This window comes from Pleurodeles waltl, chromosome 3_1, assembly GCF_031143425.1.
Source record: "Pleurodeles waltl isolate 20211129_DDA chromosome 3_1, aPleWal1.hap1.20221129, whole genome shotgun sequence".
In the NCBI taxonomy this organism is placed as follows: Eukaryota; Metazoa; Chordata; class Amphibia; order Caudata; family Salamandridae; genus Pleurodeles; species Pleurodeles waltl.
Window position 1 is genome coordinate 1503572190 of NC_090440.1, and position 27075 is coordinate 1503599264.

Consider the following 27075-nt stretch of genomic DNA (forward strand, 5'->3'; position numbering starts at 1 on the left):
TGCAGACACACACCGAAAACAATTTGAAATATAGAGGTGCAGACACGCACCAAAAACAATTTGAAATATGCAGGTGCAGACACGCACCGAAAACAATTTGAAATACAGAGGTGCAGACACGCATCAAAGTACTAAAATGCCCAGGACCGTGCCCCCCTTTATGAAACAAACCAAGAAGAAATTCGAGTAGTGAAGGATAGAGGTGCTGACACGCACCTGGAAAAAAAAACAGTGCACGGAGCCCCCACCCCCTTCATTGAAATCCGTGCACTCTGCATGCCTCTTCAAACGAGGCTGTGCAGTGCTGAAGAAAAAAGAAGAGAAGAGAAAAAGTAGAAAAGAAAGAAAATACACTTACCTGCAGCCCCCTCCAGAGCCCTCTCCAGCCTGGTTCCTCTCCGGTGTCTGTCTCCAACAAACGAGGCACAAGAGGAAGAAAGAATGTCTTTCAAGCATGGAAAAGTGCACTAGTGGCATCCAGTGGCCAAAGTTGGTACTGCACCCTATTCCTGTGTTAAAAGGAAAACAAGATTGGATGAAGGCAAGTCTACAGCAGCACTTTCAGAAAGTGACTGCTCCAAACCAAGAGTGCGCCCCTGGATGGAAATAGCGCAGAAGATGGAAACGGCGAGGAAGAAGGACGCGACGCAGTCGACGCTGCACAGGGAAGGAGAAGACTGCAGCTGCTCCAACCAAGCTGCACCCATGAGAAATGGACGTAAGTGCCACGTAAGGCACGAAGAGTGCGCACATGGACAGTGCAGCCCCTGGCGGCCATCCAACGCCATAGCCGAAAGAACGCCACGTCTCAGCAGTGATGAACATCACCGCAGGACATGAAAGGGACATGCCAGGCGTTACCCAAGGACGCCCAAGAAAAAAGAGACTATGTCACATGCGCACAGAGCTGCGCCAGAGAACGTGACGACTAATACAACGCCCGCGAAATTGGAGAGAGCACCCGAGAGCGTGACGTAACGCACGGGACAAGAGGCCGTGCCAGCCGGCCTTTCTGCAACACAAGATGGCCACCGTTGGCCCATCACACAGGAGGTCATCAGAAGCGACCAACCCTGCAAAGCACACCCAGGTTCAAGCAAGACCCAGTGCCAAGAAAGCACTGCCTTGAGGCACAAGCACTGCGCCCTCAAGTGAAGAGGAAGCGGAAAAGAAAGTGACCCTATGTCACTGCCCTGCAACGGGACAGAGACTCAGCAAGGAGTGTCCTCCCCCACACTGCCTCAAGACGGAGTCGGCAGTGACTCGCAACAGGCAAGAGGAGAGGCGCACACCCCAAGTGGCATGATGCCACCCAGCAACACTGAAAAAAAAAACCCTAGTCCTTCGACAGGACCTTCGAAAGGTACACACAAAAGGAAGACAAGTGGCCAGACGCCACAACAAAGGAGAAGAAAGTGTGACATCACCTGTCACACTGCAACAAAGAAAGGAGACTGTGTGACATCACCTGTCACACTGCAACACCTGAGGACCACAGAAGAACAAGAACAGAAGATCAACAGGGTGGAGAGATGGAGGCCTAGGGCCTCAACACTACAGTGGGTTTGCCTTTTAAAATTCGCTTGCTTTCATTAGTGAAAGACATGCATTCGTCATGCCTATCCGGTGTTTAACCCTGCTGGAGCCACCAGCCAACTGCTAAAAACATATGAGGCTCCATGTTTTCCAGATGGCTTCTGGACTACTTTTTCCTATTTCGTAGGCAGCGCGATCTTGCTGGGCACTAGTCGGGCGCGTTGCATGACATCGGCCCAGTTACATGGATAATTGTGCTTTTGCCGGTTAAATGGATAATTACGTTTTTGCCGGTATGTTTCACTGCAGCGAACTTCTGTTGCCTTTTGTGTGGCAGGGTGGCTGTCAGCTCGCTTAAGTAAAACTGTTTTACTTTTCATTTTCAGTTTGTGTGGCAAGAAAAGTCCGGTCTACTTGACGGGTGGTGTTTACTGAGATTTCCCTGATACTGAAAGAAAACATTGCCTGCAGCAAGCTCAAATCCATGCAGCCTCCAATATCTTGTATATATTGGAGCTCGGACACAATGTGCTGGCAGGTTCTACCATGCACAGGCCTGTATATAATAGGACACAGCATATTACACTTAAGTATCTGTACATGTGTTGTGTGTAATACATTCATCTGCAGTCATTATGTCTCCTGAAATCATTACAATGGATACCGGTAACACTTTAAGCAGTCCCTCCATTCTCCTGCCCCTAGCTTTGGGGTTTTTGTGTTTTTTCACCATCCTCACAGTCTGCAGACGCCTTCCTTCAGTCCCTGGGCACAGAGAACATTTAATGAAAAGGCTGCCTGGAGTTGTCTGTCTAGAATACGAACTCTGTCCGCCACCATGTCCAAATTAATGGAGAATGATTTCCATACTACAGCTGGGCCCCCTGCCCCTCCTCCGACCCGGACTACGGGATTACAGATTGTGTTTCCAATCATTCATCGTAATGGTTTCTACCTGGGACAAGGAATTGCATTAGCTCCGGTCGCTGTCCCCGACCCCATCGGCACCAGTCCCCCTGCCTTCCAACTCCGCCACACGCCCCATGTCACCGGAATAATAACTATCTGTGTTTAGTGAATTCTCAATCAATATACAGTGCTGGAAGAGTATCTCACCGTTGCGTCCAGTGATGAGACAAGAGGAATTTGTTAAAATCCACTATTAATTTGACACAAATGAAAAAATGTGCCTGTCAGGGCGCGGGAAGCACCTCATGTGTCATTCGGCACTGGGAGTGCCTGGAATCGATCAGGGCACAGTGTTAGCTCACTATGACACCTTTCATGGTTTATTATGAGTTTTGTTTATGAGTGCTATGTTTTCAAACGGTTCTTGTAAGACATCCCTGTGTTACTGTCGGTGTGACTGGTTACTGAATGAAATGCTGGTAGAGTGAATCTGGATTGATGATGTATCGTCATAGGTGTACTTTCGATTACAGAAAGGCTTTGATCAGAGTGTTTCACATGGAAACTAAAAGGTGATGTTTACAAGCAGCACAGGATGTTCTCTGCCACAGAAATAATATTATAATTTACAATGTGAAAAGACTGGCACGTATTTTTTCCATTTCCGGGTGCTTTTTGATCTTCAAACCGTATCACTGTTTATTCCATGCCAATTATATTAGCTCAGTTTAACATTAGACTATAGCTATTTAAAAGTGAACTATTCTGCTAGCACATACTGCCTATTTATTAAAGGTTTAGATTAGTTAGCATAACTAGGCCGTATTAACAAGAGTCTTTGTCACACATGGCATACAAATGCATGGTTATTTGAAGTGGAGGAGCTGCCAGGTGTAACTGGTTTTACTAGGCCTGGGTAGAATTTCGATTCACCGGAGTAAATCAGAGTGAATTCAGTAATGTATGCAATTACTCCGAATCACGTAATTTAGCCATTTGAGAGAAAAAAAGCAAGTGGAAGCTCGCATTCTCTATTCATGCTGTGACGCATTTAGCTCTGTTTCGTGGCATAAAATGCATTATCACCTATATTTTAGAATTGAAAGGGCATTTTGCTCCAAGAACTAGCACTCATCACAGAATGACTCTTCTCACGCGATTCCGCAGGATTTTTCTACACGGAATTATGAGAGTTAGCCTACCCCTAGATTTTGCTACTATATAATTGTATGCTACAAATGTGTACATCTACACATTAGTTAACTCCATGCAATGAGTGTGGAGTGGACACATCGATCGTGAAAAGTAGAACACAAAACCCACAAACTTCCTGATGTCTAGGAGAGGGAGTCAGGATCTGACTGGCCTGTAGGGCAAGCCGACCTTGTCGTAAGGGCCGGTCTGAATGTTCAGTGTGTGAGCAGTTTTTTTGGGTATTTGAAGGCCTGTTTAATGGTCTTGTGGGCCTTTATTTACAGTTGATTTCCCAGATAACAGACTTAGCATTGCATGGGGCAAGCAAAAATGTATGAGATCTTCAAGCCCTTGCGAAACATCTATTCAGCTTTTTCTAAAAACATATTTTATTGAATTTTCGCATTGCTGTTAGCTCAAAACACATAGTAGTTGCTTTACATTCCCCCGTACCAGCCATGGTAAAATTAGAGCCACATTCAAGTACATAAGGTGTCATCATTTAGGACCCTTCATGTGCTGGAGTTAGTCAATACAAGTATGGAAAATCATTTAATACTGCTCCGGGTCAAACTAGGAACCAAAGTCAACATTTTCAATCATTAACCAGCCCTGTGGGAGAAAAGAATGTACTAGAGATTAAGCGACAGTCATCGTGATGGGTATGTGTTTTATGGGGAGTTAGGCATGCTTTGCCATGCATGGTTCACGGCGGCCAGATCTCCTTTTGCCTGTGAGGATATAGCATGAAAGGAGAGAGTTGTAATAAAACATTATCCATAAATAGATGAGCATCAGAGCGAGTTCTACTGTTTTGTAATGCGCCTAATTAAATGTTCATCCCTCTCTACTTATGGTAGATAGTACAGTATTTGTGTCCAAGCCTCCAACCGCTACCAGATTGCAGGCCTTGTTCATCTCTCTTTTCGACATTGCACTCTCGCACATAGGTTTGTGGAGCTCTGCCAACCAAATCTGGATTTTGGGACCCTCTGGTGTTCAACAGACCTTAGTCAACTGGTATTTAGTAAGGATTAATACCAGATCTGCAAACCTAGTTGTGACTGCCCATGCTTTAGGTCGGGGAAACCAACCCAAGGGACTAGTCGCAAATAACACCTATTCAGCTTGTCCATAGAATTTCAAAACTACCATATGTGAAAATGTGTGCCACTTTTTAGCTGTCTGATTCGCTACTTATATTTTGGTGCCTGGGACTATTTTCTGTCTGACCCTGGAGGGGATTTCTACATAGAGGAAAAAGTTTTCCTTGTTGAAAATTTACACCGTTCTATCACACAGGTAGCTGCCTTTTCTAATGTTTTTTTTCATTTTTCTGCAGTTTCATACAGCACAAACTTGGCCCAAGGGCATAAGAATGCCTTAAATGAGCACCAATTTACATTGCACAAAGTCAGGGTCATTTTTAGGGTCGAGAGCGCAAGTGCTTTGGCCTCTGTTGTAATCTCTCTGTGGGCTTTTAACCACGCCCATGTCACGCCCATCACTTTCGTTGGTTTGTGGGCTTGCCTTTTAAAATTTGCTTGAATTTATTAGTGAAAGGCATGCATACGTCATGCCTTTTCTGGTGTTTAGCCCTCCTAGAGGCTCCATGTTTTCCATATGGTTTCTGGCTTATTTATTTTTGCTTTTTTGTACGGATCGTGATCTTACTGGGCAGTAATCAAGTGCTTTTCATAACTACTAGTTTAATTCTATTGTTTATCCTAGTGCTCCATCGCAAATTCAAGGTTTTACATAGCACAATCATGCTCGTTTTTTAAAATTATTTTTTGTAATTTATTTGTAAATTTTCCCCGTCCCTATCCACACATGTTGTTTAAAGGTACTAAAGTTCTGCAGGGATAGGGGCCTTAATAGTTTACAACACCAATAGCTCTAACTCGAGCAAATGCGAGACCCATTGCATTGCAAATGCTTGTTTATTTTGGTGCCCAGGTCTATTTTTTGTCCTACGCCCTGTGCGGACCTCTGTCACAGGCAAAACAAAACTCTTTGACTATGTTATATCAGCACTCAAAAAGCTTCCCAAAGTCACACACAGAATCACTCAAGAGCTCAAGTAAGAAGGACCAGGCAAAGAAATACCCACTAGTCCTAACTTCGTTTAGTAGTAAGATACAGTAATAATGGGCTTCAATGGATCCTAACAGCCTGCACCCAGTGTCACTGCACCTGCTTCATACTATTGGTAGCTGAGCACCTGCTTTGTACTTCCACACGAAGTAGCTGAATCTGTAGTTCAGCAGCAGAGTTGGACTCTAAACCAAGTGCCTCACTGGAAAGCATGTTAATACCTGTCTAGCATAGCCCCAAGCGCACTTACTGAATCCAGCATTTATTTCGGCGGTGTGCAGAATATCCACCTCACTAATATGTTGGGAAAGGTTGACCCAAAAGAATGATGTAACACCACGTATTTCCAAGTAGTCTGGATAAATGTGCTGTTTTCTAAGGGACAGGCCTACCTTATCTAAAAATTGCAGGTAAGCCTGACTTGTAGCTAGAAAATGTTCTTATAATTCAAGTTGTGTCTCAGAAGCTAGAATCAACATTTTTCCAAAGAAGGAAATAGGCAAGTGACTTAAAACACTGTGTGCATTACACAAAGCAATGATGACACAGCATGCAGATATGTTTTCAGGGGCAGTACTTCTCTGATCGGTGATCTTCCATGGACAATGACTTCTCGAAAGCCTATGTATGATGTAAGGACAAACCATTGTTTAACTAATTAATCCTAGCCCTTTATTGATTTGTCTGAGCGGTTCCTGTATATTCTTTATCTTTTTGTTATGGTTGGATGAGATCAAAATTCCAAAGGATCCCACCAAACTGCATTTCTGCTGCTCCCCAGCCTTAGTTCATGACAGCATTCATTATCATTGTTATTTGTTTAGATGCAGAAGTGATCCTGACTAGGCTCCCCACGTAAATTAAGTCCTGTGGCATGTTATTTTTTCAATGAATATTATTATCCACTAACAAATTGCGTATTCTTTCAGTCATTGATAATTATTGCGACTGCAATGAATATCAATGGGGAATTTTTCTGGATCAACTCCCTTGCACCTGGCATTATGATTACGCTCCAACGATCACAAACATCTGCTTAGTATGAAATGGTGCACAGTGGAAAATGGCCGCTTTCATAGAGGCACAGCCCACTACTTCCTCTTTTTACTGTTGTCTACGTGTCCTGTCTGAATGGAAAACCTGAGTTGTCCTACCAAACCAAGCTATTGTAGATGGAATATACCTTATGTCAAGTAGGAACAAGAATTCCAAGGTACTTTCAAGAAAGCAGGAACATTTTCCATTTTCAGAAAATATGGTAAGAAGAGAACACTGTCTCAACCTGAATGTTCCCAGTGAAGTAGAGTCATGACTGATTAGCATATAGCTGGGTCCAAACTGAGGTGGCATGGTGGGCAAAATAGCAATGAGCTGGAATGCGGCTGAGATTAATTGAAGCATTCCATCCATCCTTTTTTGTACACTTTAGTATATCGCCTCTTCTGAGCCTGTCACTCTAGAAGTCCTGAGCCAGCCCAAGGAGTTCAGATATGCATATAGAGGGTGCCAGTAGCACTTTATTTCCAGACACTAGAGGAGATATGGCAATGAACTTTCCATCTGCAATTGTAGGTGAGGTAGTTTGTAACTTTGACTGTTAAGCACACTTCCTTCTTGTGCTAATTTTGCTTTGTTGTTCTTGTTCATCTTAGTCCATGCCCTTCACTTTGTACTTATCCTGTACCCACTAGTCCCATCTTCCTTAGTATGAGCATGGTCCTATCGCTAACCTAAAAGAATCCAAGCACCAAGCAAAATGTCTCCTATCAACAGATCCAGGTCCCTTAATCCAACCATGCAATGCAGTTGCCCTACACCAGACTGGCTTTCAGGTTTGTTTGATACCGAGGCATGGTTGTAATTTGTGCACTTTTGCCTTTGCTCTCACAGTTCAGTTACCTATATTGATAAGACAACTATCTGCCCCCATCGTCCCCAAGATCTGTCCGCCACGATTGAGGGCATGTTGATGTTGATTTAACTTTACTAGGACCTTGCTGTCACCATATGTTGACTTATCAAGGAATTTGGGCATAATAACCCTAAACTCAAAGATAGCAAATTATACAGTCTAAAGCCTCTTTAAGCTGGACACTTAAACGTTACACTATGCTGATCCAGATGCTTTACCCTACACACTGCATCATTTGTATTGTGTCATTTTGTACGATATCTGTTGTTTATGGTAAGTTAGTAACGACAAACAGGGTTTAAAGTAACCATGATTTTTGACAGGATTTTCTTTTATCAGTAGCCCCTTACTTTACATGGTAAATATAGCTTTAATGCCCGAGACTTGTTACTACATTGTTTATTTGATTTACATGATTTGGATAATGTAACTACTGCATATTCTGTACACCTTCTAAATATTTCATTTTAATACATTTCTGTTAATAGCTAAAATAGTCGTATAACAGGCTGCCAAAATATCTGTGCCAGAAAAACTAGTTGGTAGTATGCCAGGTTGTTCCCATTATCTGGCCAGACACAATACAATAATTATTCCTTGCCACATAATGGCAAGGCTTGACAGCCTGTTAGGATTCATTTTTATTACTACCCCATGTGTAAATCACCATTGTCCTGCAACTATGCACATCACCCCACTATAATCATTGCCATGGCCATAATTCCCATTGTTTTTGCTGGCTCTCCTGTTGGTTAGCTCATCAACTGCTGCCATGATCTAAGCTCATTTGATGATTACTTTCAATTCTACGAGTGTAGCTGAACGGTAAGTTATTTTACTGAGATGCTCAATCTTCAGCACCTGTGGATATGGCCTATAGGAACAGGGTACTGGTAAAATGCATCAGTGGTGTCCTCAATGATGTCATTCAAGATGTCATCTGCAAAGTCATTTAACATGAATTATATTGTATGTAAGGCCATAAGCAATTTATGGGAGTGGTGTAAGTTATAGTTACTTTATCTAATTATATTTTGTGAATTTCAGTGTTTATTATGTTTCCTTGATTAACCATAACTCTGTGTTTTTGCAGTGAATTTCTCACGTTTTTAAAATATTTGTTAAGATCTTATAAACAAAGCAAACCATAACTTCACTTTTCACCTTAGGATTTGTCAGGTAATTTGTGTTTTTTATGATGCATCACATCCAACTCTACTTTCTATCTAAACTTCTATTTATAGGCAATATTGGGAGGTCTAATCCACTGTCCACCATTGAAGGTTGTACACTGTGGGGGTTGGCCGTAGGGTCTGGCTCACCACCAGGCCCTGCGACCAACTCATCTCACAGAACGTAGGCAGACTTCAGCCATGCATGGCTGGTGCAAGAAACCTCACAACCAACCTAAAGTGGACACCCAATGCCCATATATTATCTTATTAAAAAATTACCTTATACTTAAAATTTCAAAATCCAGCCCTACATATTATATAATTTAATATAATATAAAACATACAACTTTCAATTTAAATATATCAAGAGGTAAAAATACTAATACTAATTATAATAATAAGTATAATGAACATAAAAATGATAATAATAATTATCATAATAATGATATTGATAACAATAATAATGATAATACCACTTTTGTTCTCATAACATTCAATTAAATTCAAATACCACCTAAGTAGAACTCTGTATTATAAAATAGCACTTTCAAAAGCAAGCCAACTACATTTAAACTATTAGTGCTCTGATTCAAATACGTCAGATTTGTGTCATATTCTGATGACTTTTGTGATGCAAGGGACACTACTAAATTTCAAGCTCGATCAAACACTACCCATCCAATACCCTAATATAACCATACTATATAATAAAGTAACATTCTAAAGTTAGCATTTTTATAATATATTTTACATTATTACTAATAATCAAAGTTTGAAAACAAAAATGTAAATACTCTACAAAAAACACATTTAATCTCACAATATGTCAGTCATTGTCATTTTAAACTTTGATAATTAATTTGAAAAAACACATACTTACCCTCGAATTTTCCACCCTGGATATTTTTGTTCTCATGTTATTACCACATCTATATTTAGTAACAACGATATTTGGAATCAATATTCAGGGTCTTCACTGAATATTTAAAGTTGTTGAGGTGCAGCTGACAAAACATATGTGACATTATTTTTCCCTGCCCTGCACACAGTCTAGGTTGGGTCTAGAGCCCACATTTTCACCACAAACACATCAATGCCCCATCCCTCTTTGAGGACACTAATACAAGGTTTGCCTTGTTGTTAATACCCTGTGCTTTCACCCCACCGGTGTGCATGGCTAATGCATGTATGTATGTAACTGTCTGTAATCACTCCTGTTGTAGTTTCTGGTGGTTAGTTAGTATGGGAGATGCATTGTTTCACTTTCTTTGGGTCCGAGTTCCATGGCTTCAGTCCCTGTCCGTGTTCTCGGGAAAGAGAAGTAGTGATTTATGATAGATTATGTGCTGCCATTTTTTGGTCCACTCTCGTCAGGCATGTTCATTGATATCCCTCTGAAATGCTAAGAGGCTTGTCAAAGGCAAGTCATGCTGGGATGCTGACAGATATTCCTCATGAATACATTGTTAGCTGGATTGCAGATGAACACCTTCCCTTAATTATGGCACAGCATTGTTAAAAGTTATAGGATTTGAAGTATTTCATTGCTTTGTCAGAGTTATTTGCAAGTCTGCTGAGTAGAGTTTGTGGATATATGTACTTATAAATAGTAAACATTAATGAAGTTAACATGTATCAGTAATATAATGTAAATTAAACATATATAAATTATATAAACATATATATCCAAAACCAACAATTGTCAAACAATTGATTCGTTGCACTTCAGGAGAGTTTTATTGCTTCTATCCAAAGAAGTATAAAAAGACACCACCAACGCGTTTCAACCTCTCGTTCTTGATCACAGTTTCAAAAGAAAACCTTCCCAAGAGTCTCTATTTATAGTTCATTTTCCTACCACCACTCAAGTGCATTCTGGGACACGTGGTCCCCTAAAAATATCTAATAACAATCCAAGTATGATAAAACCCAAAATTTACCTATAATTATTAGACATTCTAATTGTAAATAAATATATATATATAAAGCCAAGACAAAATAATAATATACATGCACATATTTAACATATATATATATATATACATACTGAGCCGGATGATATGTGTGGTATAGCTGTTATTATACCTATCATACATGAGGGATGATGGACTGATAATTGTAACTAGTACATTGGTGTATTCTTGGAGAGTATTTGCGTTGTGAGAATAATGATGTTCGCCAGATTACCAGCACAATTGTTTCCTTTCATCTCACATTCTGCTGTCTATATTTTATATAATATTCAAAACCACATTATTTTATATATTATTAGAGATATATTTAACATCCTCTGTATCCCTAAGGACTTATGTAAACAAAATACTCATCATAATACATGCGGATGTATACAATCTCTATACCTTTAGCCTCTTCTCTCCAATAGATTGACCTAGTGTCTATTGCCTCACAACCATTAAATACTTGTTGGCCTTTAATACTATCACCTCATTTAATGGCCTCTTATTATGCTGATTCCTTTTATAATCACAGACCATACCCCCATGAATGTAGATTGTACTCTCATAAATGATAATGAAGTTCTTAGTCGCCATTGAGTCCTCTCGGAGTCTTTGTTTTGAGTTGTATTATCGATCTAGACTCCAAGCGTCTAAGCCAAAGCTCACGATTCCCTCCTCTTTCATTATGTTCAATGGTCACAATATTAAAGAACCTCATGTTCATCCACTTCTTTCCTTCATGTATAAGTAAATGTTTAGCCAGAGCATAATTTACATCCCTATTTTGAACAGCTCTGATATGTTCAAGTATGTGTTTTTTTAAAGGACAGATTGTACTCCCTACGGAACGAAGACCACAGTCACATTCAATTATGTATTCTACATGGGTAGTTTCACATGTGATTCTTTTTGTAATTCTTATTGATCTTCCTCTCGAATCTGGATATTCTCTTGTATTTACACCTATCCGACAGGCCTTGCATTTACCACAACATGTGAAGCCTCTTGTCTGGGTCTGTAACCAATTCAAAGGTTTAGTTAGCTGAAAATGACTGTTCACCAAAAGACAATGTATGGATAGTGCCTTCCTGTCAGAGTCACCAGATCCTCGGGGTCTGTGCAAGTTCCCAACACTTCCACCACAAGACAGCTCCAATACTCTGATTAGATTTATCACAGAGTCTAAGAGAGTCCAAGTGGGGAAAAGGGGATTAGGACGGGAACAGCTGGGAAGGAGACCTGTAGGAAGCAAAAGGTTAAAACACATCAAAATTACATCTCATGAATTCAGTACCATGCTACAACTCTAAGCTTCGTCTTTTCCGAAAAACATGAACAACCCTAGAATAGTCCTAAAACTGACTGGGCTTTAGATGACCGAATACCTGAGGAGGAAACAGGAAAAGTTAAATAGGACTTTCAGATTTGAGTACTTTCTTTAGCATGAGAATCAGGAAACACTCTGAGCAATTTCTAAACAACCATATGAATCTCCTTTTAAGAATACATATCAGGAACACACAGCATTGCATCTAGAACTCTGGTATTGTTGTGTTCATCTCAGAAAAAACATTGGGAAGTGAATTGCGCACATTGCAGATTTTTATATGAGTATTAAACACCATAAAGGATTGTGCACCATGAAATCACACAACGTAGATTCAAGGAATAAATCACGCAACGTGTCAACTTGAAATGCTACCAAGAAAATGTCTTAGAATCGTAGCTCACAGTAATTTACATTATTTATACACGAGGAAAGAATCGCGCGTCTTGTCGATTCAAATGCCACCATGCAAATGCCAAGAAATGGTAGCGCACAATGAATAACATGAAAAAACACTCAAGGAAAGAATCGCGCGTGTTGCCGATTCGAATGCTACCATGTAAATGCCAGAAAATGGTAGCGCACAATGAACAGCATGAATTCCACACGAGAAGTGAATTGCGCGTTTCGCCGATTCGAATGCCACCATGTAAATGCCAAGAAAAGGTAGCGAGCAATGAACAACAAAGTTAAATGCTCATGAAACGAGTTGCACGTCTTGCCAACTCGTAAAATATCATGTAAATGTCAAGAAATATCAGCGCGCAATGAACAACTTCTTTATGGAATAAATTGCGCGTCCTCCCTATTTGCAAACCACCATACAAATGTCAACAAATGGCAGCACACAAGTAATCTATTATTCATTTAAGAATTAAAATCAAGAATATGAAAATTCTCAATTACGGTGTTGGGAAATGTCCAAACACCGTCTTACCGCCTGGAAACAGTGATCACCAATGAGAGATGAGTGCAGAAGACTGGAAAATCCAAATAGGCCGCCGGGACAGGAGCTCAGGAAGAAGCTGCTGCTCTGCACCGGGACCTCTGAATAGTGAGCACTGGAAGTTGGGATGACTCTCTTTTATAGAGTCTTGGCCCAGCCTAGAACCACGCCCAGGCATGTTGCAGGGAAAGTCTCTAGAAGGCCCTGGAAAGGGACCACACCCTAACACACTCTGAATGTCTGCAGCAATACATTGCAAATGTACAGTATTTATAAGCACCTTAAAAATGAATCTTTTGGATGGAATTCTGCAATGCAAAAGGTTAAACAATAACATATCATCACAATGCATAAATTATATTATCTTGCGAGTGTTGGATTTTTGCATTCTAGATGCCTGTAGTGCGCGCACTGTCCTGGTGTTGACACTTCCTATATGTTACCATGGGTCTTTCCCCAGTGAGTTTTCCAATATCATGATCTTTCCTTATAATCTCCCAGTACTTATTGAGTATCTTCAGCATCAGATGATTTTCTTTACTGTCTGTCATTATCATCCTTATAGTGGAGTCTTTATTGTCCCTCTCAAATTTTGTTTGTTCAAAATTTCATCTCTAGTTTTGGATCTGGCTTTACATTCTCCTAAGTTTATGTCTTTCAATTTGTATTTTCTTTGTATAAATCTTTGTTGAGTTTCTCTAAATTTCGATTCCATTTAATGTTCTGTGGAACAATTACATTTGATCCTGATGAACTCCCCATACGGTATACTTTTCTTCAAGGATATCGGATGAAAGCTATCTCCATGTAGTATACTGTTTGTGGAAGTCGTTTTCGATATAGTGTGGTTTCAATCTTATTGTTCTCAATATATACTTGAACATCCAGAAATTGAACGGACTGGGAACTGATGTTATATGTGAATTTTAAACCCACTTCATTCTCATTTAGACGTTCAAAGTACTGTACAAATTCCTTTTCAGTTCCATTCCAAATAATGAATAGATTGTCAATGTATCTCAACCACATGATGGCTTTTACTGCAAATTGCTCATTGTCATAACTCCATGCTACATGTTTCTCCCACCATCCCATCATCAGGTTTGCATAACTGGGTAAAAAGGAAACCCCCATCGCTGTCCCACAGACTTGAGCATATAACTGATGATTAAAAAGAAAAATATTGTTCCTCCATCACAGGTCAATCATCTTCATTAACATTTGTGAATGCTTCAAGTACTTCATATCCCGCTGTTTTAGGAAATAGTGCACTGCCATTAAACCCATTTCATGCTTAATTGATGTGTATAGGGATACAACATCAATGGTGACAAGTTTGTATTCTGGTTCCCAGTTAATTCCCGAGAGTGCTCTTAGAAAGTCCCCTGTATCTTTAATATAAGAGCTCAGACTTGTGACTATCGGGGCTAGAAGGGAATCCACATATGTTGATAAGTTCTCATATAGTGAGCCACAACTGGAAATTATTGGACGACCCAGTGGCTTTTCCAGACTTTTATGTATTTTTGGGAGAAAGTAAATTGTAGGCATGATCGGATTCTCACTACTCAAGACTGCTCTCTCATCCTTATTTATTAAACCATCACTGTACCATGTATCCAACAGTTGATTTAATTGCATGGTTAGTTTGTTGATGGGATTCACCTTGAGTTTGACATAATGATATTTGATGTTCAACTGCCTGTATGCTTTTTTCATATAATCTTGTTTTTCCATAATCACTAGGTTTCCCCCTTTATCGGCCAGTTTTATTTCCAAATCTTGATTTTCCATCTGTGCTTTGAGGGCCTCACTTCTTGTTTAGTTATGTTCTCCTTTGACACATAGTTGATTTGATTTAATTTGTCCAGATCTTCAACCACCAGATCGTAGAAAATATCCATCCTATTACCCGGTGATAACATTGGACAAAATTTGACTTAGGTGTAAGGTTTGTGTGACAGCGTCCATCCACATTAATGTCTAGTTTTTCCAGTATTTGTGTTTTCCGACAGTTCATGGTCCTCAAGACCATGCGTTAGATCATATGCTGTTTTCACATCTGATTTTTGTTCAATAATCAAATTATTCACTGACGTATCTTGTGCCTCTGATGCTTGTACTCCTGGTACTTGTTTGGAGAAAAATGTAGCCAATTTTAACTTTCGCACAAATTTATATAAGTCAATCCTTGTTTCAACATGATCATAGTGCATTTCCGGGCAGAAGGACAAGCCTTTGTTCAGGAGGGTCATTTCGTGTTGCGTCAGTTCATGATTTGAGAGATTCACAACCAAATTCTCACTTAGATTACTCTCAATTACTTGATGTTGTTTGTTTGTTTGCTTCTCAATGGCTAATCTTTTATTTTTTCCAGAGCCCCTTCTTGTTTTCCAATGCTTCCTCGGTCCCATATATGTTTTCTTCCTCTGCCTCGTGCTTCTCTCCGTCCTCCTCCCCTCGATGTTCTTTGGTCCATGTAGACTAGTTTCATCTCGTCTAAAAAAGTAGTCTTTTTTTTCAAAACTGGTCTTTCCTCTCCCTCACATGATTCCACATCTGATTAATCTTTCATTACATCCAGTCTTTTGACTCAGTAGCCCTTGCCAGTGCATTATGGGCATTCAAGTATAATAAATACATTGAACCCAATTTCTCATATAATAGAATGGGAAACATGACAAAACTCCGTGGTCTATAATGCAAAGCAAGACTAGAAGGAACAAGATGGCTATTTAAGCCAGGAACCAAAACTTCAATAGATTTGATGGCCTGATTGTGTGTGATCCACATTTTCTTGTGTCTTGAACTGAGTTTGCCTCTTTACAATATAGTACCATTTTGACCAGTGTCTGTAAGGCAAACATTCAGGCCTAAAATTCAAGTGGACCAAATCCTAACATCTTCCTCTAACCAATGTGCCCAAGATGTGTATGTTACAAGATTGGTAAATTTTGTATGTTATGTGTTATGTTATGTGTTATATTATGTGCTATCTTTTGCTATGCTAAATTATGTTATGTTATGTTGATTTGTAGAGTGCACTAATCACCCATGAGGTTATCCAGGGGCTTGAGAAGGTAAGTGGGTATCTGGTCCCCATGCAGTTATTCAAAGAGCCAGGTATTCAGCTTCATGCAGATCTCAAGAAGTGAGGAGGAGGCTCTGATGTGCTGAAGGAGATTGTTCCATGTTTTCGGTGTGATGTAGGAGAACTGTCAGGTCAGCTGGAGGAAGTATAAATGGCTGTTAAGGTATGCTGGTTCAATACTTTGTAGGGCTTTGTATGCATGAGTGAGGAGTTTGAGTTGGCTGCACTTGTGAATGGGGAGCCAGTAGAGCTCCTTGAGGTGCAGTGGGATGTGGGTGTGGGATGAGAGGTCCAATATAAGTCTTGCATTGAATTCTGAATGGTCTGAAGACTTTGTAGAAGTTGCTTGGAGATTCCAGAGTAGTGCATTGCTGTAGTCAAGCCTGATTGTGATGAGTGATGTGTGCTTGGGGGATGGTCTGTCTGGTGCTCTGTGGCAGCCACTTGAATATCTTCCATAACATGAGGAAGTCTTGTTTCAGAAGATCAGGTCTTCCGTCTTGTTGGAATCGAGCCTCAAGCAGTTTGTTCTAATCCAGACTGTTACCATGGTCATACAGGTGGTACAGTTGGTTTTGGGCTTGGTTGTCTTATTTATCATGGAGAGGATTACTTAAGTGTTATTGCCGTATCCAATGAGGAGGATGCCTTGGGATGGGAGGGTCTTGGCTAGTGCAGTCATGTAGATGTTGAACAAGGGGGGCTGAAGGACTATCCCCGGGGTAATCCATAGATCAGTTTCTTGGTCTCTGATGTGAAAAGTGGCATTCTAACTCTTTGGCTTCTTCCTGTGAGGAAGGAGCAGACCCAGGGGAATGTGTGTCCTTGAATGCCTGTGTCGTGCAGTCTTCTGGTCAGAGTATTGTGGGAGTCGGTGTCGCACACTGCGAAGAGGTAGAGAAGGATGAGGGCTGCTGTTGCTCTGTGTTGTCTAAAAAAGTCCTGATGTTTTGGGGGCTGCCATGAATGCTATTTTGGTATTATGGTTCTTTCTAAAAACCTGATTGGGTGTTGTCTAGTAAGTTGTGAATCTCAAGGTGGGTTGAGAGTTGCTTCTTGATGGCCTTCTTCATTACTTTAGCTGGTTATGGGAGCTGGGATATAGGATGGAAGTTGCACAGTTGGTTTGCAGCAACTGATGTTTTTTTTTAGGAAGAGGTTGACTTCTGTGTGTTGCCAGTCTTCAAGGAAAGTGTTGGACGCAATGAAGCTGTTGATGTGGGAGAGGGAAGTGTTGATTGGTGACACTCCAAGGTTGGAGATATTGTGGGAGCATCGGTGCCTAGGGGCTCCTGATTGGATGGTCCTCGTGATAGATGCTGTGTCATCTCTGGAGATGGGTGTCCATTCGGTCAGGTGAATGTCTTAAATGGTGGCAGATAGTTTGACAATGAAGTCACCAGGGTCAGGTTAGTGTGAGAAGTTGCTGTAGATGTTGGAGATTTTGCTGTGGAAGAAGTTTGGTAGGTCTTTGGAAAAATTTTGGGAGGAGGAGATTTTGACAGATGCAGAGCGTGTTATGAAACTGTTTATTAACGGGAAGATCTATTTGTAGGTGTTTGAGCTTCTTTGATGCATTCAGCTAGTGCATGTTTCTTGCTGCCTCGTAGTTGAAGATGATAGCGTCTGGGAACAACCTCATAGGTGGATCTCTCTGAGGTTTTGTGGCTGGTTCTCCATTTCCTTTCTAGCTGTTTATAGTGTCATTTTGTCTCTACTGTCCTTCATTGCGTTTGTGTCCTTTTATATGAAATCACTTTTTGGAAGAAACTACCACTCTTGCTCTGGGGAAGGATCTGTCTAATCAGAGTGCACATTTTGCTGCAAGAATTCTCTCAATTATTATGCCAAAAGTTGGATTGCCATTGACTAGAGCACTATATAAGATAAGTCTTCAAAAGCTATGTTGGAAAAGATGACTCTACAGTTCTGGGACAATAAATTTGCTGTCTTCTCATTTGAAAAGTTCTGATTGGCACAATTGTCCTTTCTCTTATTTGACACAAATATTATACCTTAATATTTAATAACAGCAGAAGGTGAACAATTTGCTTCTGCATAACCCACTCTACCTCTTGCAGGTTCAAGATGTCCAAATTGGACCTCTCCTCAAAATATGCAATTCCAAGGGAGCACCAGTGTTTCTCTTAAAATATCAATCTTGAAAACTCTGGCCATTTCTTCCACATAGAGAAGAAGCATGAGGATGCATTGATTACACTTACGTCTGAGACCTGTGGTGAGTCAGTTTTCAAGTAATTTTGGCCAGAGACAGCTCCCTAGCTGCTCCACATCCTCCTGCCTGCTGCTGACACCTCTGCCCACATTCCTGAGCTTGATTATGACAGCTCCACCCACATTCCTGAGCCTGATTGCAACAGCTCCACCTGCATTCCTGAGCCTGATTGCGACAGATCCGTGTGCATTCCTCAGCCTGATTGAACTGCTCCGCCTGCATTCCTGAGCCTGATTGGAACAGCTACGCCTGCATCCCTGAGCATGATTGCATCTGTTGATGCCCCTGTGATGCCTCCTTCACACCACTACTGCTCCCACCTTCCCACCTTCTCGTCTTTAACCCCAGCCCCTCCCACCTTCCACGACATATAATGGAGGCCGCACTGCAGCTGCACAGTGGGCACACCACTGGCAAGCTGAAGGCATGCCAAAGGCAAGCCTGTCTGCACCCATATGCGCCTGGACCACACCATGCGCAATGACCCCTGGTCCTCTCACCCCACACCATTACACCACCAAGGAGTTCCATCAACAGCTGCTTCATGGCCCACCCGTGCTCAAACAAAGGACTCTTCACCTCCCTACACTGCTGTTTCTCCTGCAACCTGGGTTCACCTGCACACACTAACACCTCCACTACACCCACACAGAAGATTATGAACAACCAAGCACAACTCCAGTGCATCCTGCTAAATGACCGCTCCTTATGCCAACACACCACAGAAATATGGGACACCATCACCACCTACGACCCTGACCTTACCTTCATCACCAAGACATGGCTAAAACCCTCTTCGTACCCCAACATCACCAGGGCCACCACTGATAGCTACAAGATGATACACTGGGGAGGCACCAACGAACATGATGGTGCATTGTCATCATTGTCAAGCAAACCATCTAATGCACCATCACCAGAAACAACCCAATGCCCCTCATAGAGCACTTCAACTTCCGACGCCAGACCAATACCAATACCACAATGCGAAGCACCCTCACATACAGACCTCTAGGACCACACCCAGCCTTCTGTGATGCCATCACAAACCTCCTTGCCCCCCTCACCATTGAATCCCTCCACTATGCCATAATTAGCAATCTCAATTTCTACCTTATCTACCCCAATGATACCAACTCCACTTTCCTCATAGAGAACCTCAGCAACATCGGCCACACACAAATGGTCACCAAACCCATGCACAAAGCCGGAGACACACTAGAGGCTATTTTCACTTCTAACGACAGAATGAGTTTCACCCACGTGATTGAACTCACCTCGTCCAACCATGTCATTGTCCACTGTCTCACCTCCAATTCCCAACACACCACTTCCAAGCACCTCATTACCCCCCACTGAAGCTGGGGAAAGTAACCGAGACCCTCTGGGCACAGGCACTTGGCACCTCACAACCCAAGCCCACGGCAGACCTCAACCTCAACCAGGCTGTCCAAAACTTCACCACCTCTGCAAAAAGAGTCGCCCCACTGAAACCAGCTAAAACCACCAACATCTCCAAGCCAGCAAGATGGTACACTCTGGAGCTCAGACACTCCAGATGCAATTGCCACTGACTCCAGAAACAATGGCGTGTGACCAAGGACTCCTCCGACAGAGCTGACAAACAAGGTAACCACTAGCACATCGAGGCAGAAAAAAGAGCATCAGCCACTACCTGCTTCAACACTGCAACCAACCACACAAAAAAACTCTTCAGAATCAGCAAGGAGTTCTCTAAACCAATAGCCACAGAGACCACCATCTACCCATCCACCCATCCTAGAAACTCTGGGACACCCTCTCAGACTACTACCACAGCAAAATCACCACCATACATAATAATTTAGACTCCAACCCTCCACCTCCAGCCTAGACAACATCCCTCAAGCAGCAAAGACCAGCCACACGATAACCTCATGGTCCCCGAATTCCACACAGACCACCCTCGCCATCATGTCATCCATCCACCCCAGGCACCCACTGCCCCTTGCCCTCATTGGCTTTTCAACCCTCAGAGATAACACTATTAGCACAGAAGTAACCTGCATCCTCAACACCTCCATCTCCACGGCAACCTTCGTGGATGAATGGAAGCAGGCAGAGGTCAGACCCCTCCTAAAAAAATCTTCTGCCGACCTCAGCGACCTTAAAAACTACAGACCGATCTCCCTGCTCCCCTTCCCAGCCAAAGGGCTCAAGAAAATCATCAACCAATTGCTCACTGACTACCTCAAACAAAACCACCTTCTTGTCACCTCACAATCAGGATTCCAGGCCAACCACAGCACAGAGAGGGCACTGAAAGCCGACACAGATTACATTAGGACCCTCCTCGATCAAGAAGAGTCAGCAGCTTTGGTCCTTCTGGACATCTCTGCAGGGTTTGATGCAGTTTCCCATCACACTCTCCTCAACAGACTCCACAATGTAAGCATTTAACAAATTGCTCTGAAGTGCTTCGCCTCCTTCTTTTCAGGCCACATGAAGAGCACCTGTCTTCCTCCCTTCACTTATACAACCAAGAACATCACCTGCGGTGTACCCCAAGTATCCTCCCTCATGTCAACTCTGTTCAACATCCACATGACCCCCCTTGCAGACATTGTCAGATCCTATGGACTCAATATAGTCTCCTACTCCAATAACACTCAACCAATCCTCTCACTCACTGAAGACCTCCAAAACACCAAAGCCAACTTCCGCAACGCCATAACGAAAATGGCAACATGGATAAAAACAGCTGCCTCAAACTAAACACCCACAAAATGGAAGTCCTGATTTCCTGGAAGAACACCTCCATATGGGACCACAGCTAGTAACCAGCAGAACTTCAACCAATGCCCTCTCCATCAGACCACACATGAAACTTTGGTACTATCCTTGACTGCGAACTATCCATGAATCGACAAGTAAACTCAGCCACTTCCTCCTGCCTCTACATCATCTGTATGCTCCACCGAATCTTCAAATGAAGCCCTACTAACACCAAAAAGAGAGTCAAGCATGCCCTGGTCACCAGCCACATCGACTATGCCAATGATCTCTGCAGCAGAGTGTCCTCCCAGCTACTTAAAAGACTCCAGACTCTACAGAATATTGCAGCCTGACACATCCTCAACATCCCCAAGCGCTCAAACATCACCCTACACCTCGGAACCTCCTCTGGCTCTGCGTCCAGAAAAGATGCCAATTCAAAATTCTTGCACTCGCATATAAGGCTCTCCACAACCTAGGGCCATCCTATATCAGCCATTGTCTGAGCTCCCAGTAAAACAATTATGCTTCACCTCGCTAAACCTCACACACACACCCCTCACCCATAGCAGCCGCAGCAAAGGCCACTCCTTCTCCTACACAGAAGCCAAGTCCTAGAACAGCCTGCCCCTCCACCTCTGAACAGCTCCCTCCCTGGCAGGCTTCAGAAGGAGACTCAAGACGTGGCTTTTTGACAGAGACACAGCACCATCCGTGCCGAGATACCCTTAGGGGTGACAGTGCTGTGCTTTACAAATGTTATTATTGATTAATTGGTTGATTTTAAACAGAACAGACTATCCCTACATTCCTGGTGCCTTCCTATCATCGCCACATGCTCCAGCTATGTTTGTACTCCATATTATTGCTGTCTTTAAGGATGGCCCAATTATTATATCCGTACTGTCCTATATGCTTTATTTGCAAACTTTGTGACAACCTCTATTCTTGGGTGGGTGATGTGAGCCCTAAGTTGGCCACCACATAAAGGAGTGAGTGTCTTGACTCAATAAAACTGGTATCTATTTATTGAAGACAACTGATACAATCCAAGTTTCACTCTGTTAAAGTGTTTTTGCACTTGTCTTGCGGTGCTTATTATGTTACGGGGGACGCACCACCATGTGTGGGAGACTGAGTCAACCCCACACCACCTGGAAGCTGTTGGCCTAACTCCTGGTTAGCCTGCAGTACCTCACTGTTGGACCTGGCCCTTTTTGCAGGATCATCCCCAGACGTTTTGCCTCCTTCCTCCTATTTTTCTAACTTCTTGCTGTTGGCTCTAGGACTCTGAGCACTTTACCACTGCTGATCAGTGCTAAAGTGCAGGTGCTCTCTCTTCTAAAGTTGGTATGATTTGCTTATACCCAATTGGCACATTTAATTTACCGGTAAGTCCCTTGTACAGAGGTATGCTGTAGAGCAGAGGGCCTGTAAATTAAATGTTAGTAGTGGGCCTGCAGTGCTGCTTGCGCCACCCACTGAAGTAGCCTTTTAAACCTATCTCAGGCCTGCTAGCACAGGCCCTGCGTGCACAGTTTACTGCCACAGGGAACTGGCAACTAAATCTACTTGCCAGGCCCAGAACTCCAGTTTTACTACATGTAAGTCACCCCTAGGGTAGGCCCTAGCGAGTCCTATGTGCAGGGTACTATGTATGTAGAAGGCAGGGCATGTGCCTGGTTGTATGGCCTGTCCTGGTAGAGACAAATAGCCTATTTGGTTTCTCACTGCTGTGAGTGCTGCGTTATCATAGAATTGCATTTGAAATGCCCTGCCTTATGTCTATGGGGTATTGTCTGAGTTATGAAGGGTTAGAGTAGGTCTTTTTTGGTATGGTTGTAATGGTAGTGAGAAATGCTGCTTACTGGTGTAGGTGTTTTTTTAAAAATTATCATTTCAGAAATGCCACTTCTAGAAATTGAGCATTTCTCTGTGCTTATGACTCTGGCGTTTTGCAGCTGGACTCCAATCCACGTCTGGGCAGAGTGACAGTTGTGCATATTTTTCAGACAGCCTGTACACAGGGAGAGTGGAGGTGTCACAGAGGTGCATCTGCATTTTGAATGGTCTTCCTGGGATGAGAGAAGGGAAGGCGGGGCACACTGCACCTGTAAAGACAGTGCCCTGGCCTCACACAAAGGGCTAGTTTAACCCCTACTGATGTTTGGTGCCTGTGCCGGAGAAGAGAGGAGACACTCCTGGAACCAGTTGTAACTGGTTGTAACCTCCTCTCCCCCTCTTTGTTAAACCTTTGCAAGACTGAGAATACGTAGAGGGGATTTTCCCCACAATTTGAAACACTTTGGGGACACTCTGGACTTTAACATGCTTGTAACAGGACACAGAATGTTGCTGGAGGGACTCACCAGGAACCACCTTGGCCTGCTGCTGCTGTGCTGACCTGTGACCTGCTGGGTAACTTGGAGGAACTGCCACTGTCCACATCCCCTTTGTGCTGGCATGCTGCTGGGCCCCGCCGCCCCGTGCTCAATCTCCTTTTTTTGTGTTCCCCAGGGGCTGGGTGCTGTAGCCCCTGCCCTCTGCAACCATTTGGACTCCATTGCTAAGCGTGAGGAGCGCTTCATTTTTATTGCTAAAGCACCATAAAAGCACCCTGTTCCTTGATTACTAAAGCACCTGAGAGCGCTCCTCCACTTACCTTGTGGCGCTTGAAGAATGTTGTGTTTTTCTCTAAGAAACGCCGTGGGAAGAGTGTTGCTGAGTGAAAGAAATCACAGCCGCGACCCAGGCATTTTGGAAATCCCCCCAGAGCACGAAGAGGAGAAACCTGGAGCGACTGTGCTCCTAGTGGTGCCCCCGGGGCAAAGAATGCTCCCAGGAGCACCCCAGGGCACCCGCTTGACCCAACTCCAGCCTGATCACTGCTGCAGCCCAGGAGGGATGATTGAGGCTCGTGCACCACATTGGGTGCAGTAGCCCTTGGAAGAGCGGGCTGGAGGCCTCATCGGAGGCCCCCCACTCCACCGTGCCCCATTTTCTGTTGTGTGTACTGCAAGCAGGGAGGAAGCCTCATTGGAGGCTCCCCATCCCGCCAGGCTCCCAGTGAGCGTCAGAGTGAGGAGGAGGAGTCACCAGAGGCCACCTTGCTCCACAAAGGCCCCCACAGGAGTATAGGAGCTGCGGACAGGGAAGAAGCCTCATCAGAGGCCCCCAAAAGGCAAAGCCCCTTCCTTTTGCCCCTCGTCTGAGTTTTTGCTTTGCCCACCCCCCATGGGAGGGCCAGTCATGGCCACAGGGATTGTGGGCGCCCAGCTAAGGTGTGGGCCCAAAGAGGGGCCGCAATAGACGAATAACCAAACGGCGCCCATTTGAGTGCAGAGGAGCCCCGGGGGCCCTCTTGTCTTTCCTTGTGGCATGGGAGGTACCTCTCAAATACAAAACAGGTACTTTTGGTAGCGCATGTTCTTTGGGGCATTTTAGCTCATGTTGTCTGCTTATGACTTGCCTCATATTTCTCTAATGTTCCTGGTATGGGCATGTTTGATTCTTTCATGATAAGTGCATTTCTACAGTAAAGTGATGCATCTGCTAATGTTCCTTTTATGGGTATTCTATGCTGATATGTTTTCATGACTTGCCATATGTTTTCTAATGTTCCTGGGATGGGCATTTCTGATACTTATATGACAAGTGCACTTCTATAGCAATGTTATTCCTGACTACGGCTTATGTTGCAGAATAATGAGTAACCTGTGTGTTATATGTGACTCCTTCTGATTTCTGCAGGGTTACAGTACTTTGTAATGTTCTGACAACTGTTTGGGTAGCAGGGTATTACTGACATGTGTTTGGTTTAGTGATGTTGTGTACAATACAGTTTATTTTTATATAACTTGGTGTTGTGTTTCCTTTGTATTGGGGATAGTGCGTTACATGTGTTTTGTGTGTTGTGCAAACGCTTTACCTCTGGTACAGGCCTGGCTGCTCGTGCCAAGCTACCAAGGGGGTGAGCAGGGGTTATCTTGGGTGTGTAACTCCCTTGCCCTGACTAGAGTGGGTGGGTTCTGCTTAGGCGCATACCCTAGTCAACCTGAAACCCCATTTCTAACGCTCTGAACCTCACACTCTGGCTCTTCAGGGAAATTGTGGTGAACAGATCACACCCTTTTTGCTCAGTAAACCAAAAATATGCCAAGGTAAGACGAGAGATGTAAGCTGGAATTTAATATATTTACTGGAGCAATTGCATTCTAGTATATGAAGCATGGACTGCAATAATGATCCAGATGAAACATAATACAGTGATCCTCATTACAATGAGCATGAAAAAGATAACCCCACCACTGTGCATGGTTCTAGAAAGTCTAGTGATTCCTGCCTATCCTCTATGTATGAGAGCATAGTGGTTATATTCCATTTGCCAGGCCCGATGTAAGGGAGGAACCATGACCCCATACCTGAATTGGATGGCAAGGATCATTCGGTTTTCTTAATGGCAATCTGTTTGGGAGCTAAAGAGTCAGCAACAGCATCAGCAAAGCTGCCTGCAGTATGATGTAAGTACCAAATGTAACAGCCTTGAAGAAGGCACAGAATGCATGGTGTGCTAAAGGCTGATTAAAATGTGCAGTACCTACTCTATCTTCATAGCAGGAGGCAGCTGGTTAAAAATGTAAAACAATGCAGTAAAACAGGCTCTGCTAGATCAATGAAATTTTATAAAATGCATGTGTTTGTTTAAAGGCACAGGCCCTGAAACTGCCTAAAACCTGAAACTAAAGAATAGTGGCACTAGGGGTCCACTACAACACACTGACCTATCTGTAGTGGTTGAACACTTATGAAGCCAGTCCAAACTGTTAACCTTTCTTTGCATGGTCTCAGAGCACCACTCATAACAAATTCTGGAGGGGGGGTATGTTTTCCTTCAAGCTGCATCCATTCATGTGTACTATTCTCATCTGTAATTTGCAGAGCTCTAAATCAGTTATCTCTTTCAGCTTTCAATTCAAGCATTTCCTATTGAAAGACAAAGCAGTATTTTGCATTGCAGGGACTGCTTTGTTCTGAACAACTTAATCTCATTTCTGCAAAATTTTGTTTGTGTTGTAAATCCACATCACTTGAAATGTATTGCAGATGTGGACACTGGTTGTCTTGTTCATATCTACAAAAACTTAATGGAGCACATAAAATTAATGGAATGGCACAACTCACCTAACTGCATAGTTACTAGTATCTGTTGGACCTAGCCCATATTTCTTCTGTACCTCCACCTCATTCTTTCCCTGAATGTATCTCCCTCATCTAGTCCAGACTATTACAATTATATATCTGTGCATTGCTTCTTTTGTATTTCTCTTTTCTAGTAACCACTGTTTGGTGCATTGTACTTGTCTTGTATATACCACAGTAGTTGCTGATTGATCTTTTTTCTATTAAAAAAAAAACAACAAGAAAGGTAGTCCCAGGAAAAGCCTAATTGAATCAGTTGGGCATTTACAGTAATCAGTGCTTATGATTTTTAAGTTCAATAAGCTTCTGGTACTACATGAATGCAATTTCAGTTTGTAATACATGTCGGGTAGGCCCTTAAACTGCAGAACAAAGCAAGCTTTCTGCTATAGATTATTCAATAGAGAGTTAGAATCATTGATACTTGTTGTACGCCTGTCTTCGAACATTTAGCACAGTAATAGGTGATTATGTAGATACATCATACAAATTTGAAACAATTACACTAAGAAGAATCATATTCAATTTTAAGATGCCATGTGTCTTACTGTATATAGATAAATATAAAAACTAGTGTGGCTGGTAATTTGAGCAGGCAGGGGATAGATGGGTCACACATGCACCTACATACATACATGCATACTGTCACACCCACACATTCACAAGAACATACATATGGATACACCAACCAGTCACAGCACACACTACTACACATACATGAGTACACACATGCATGCATGT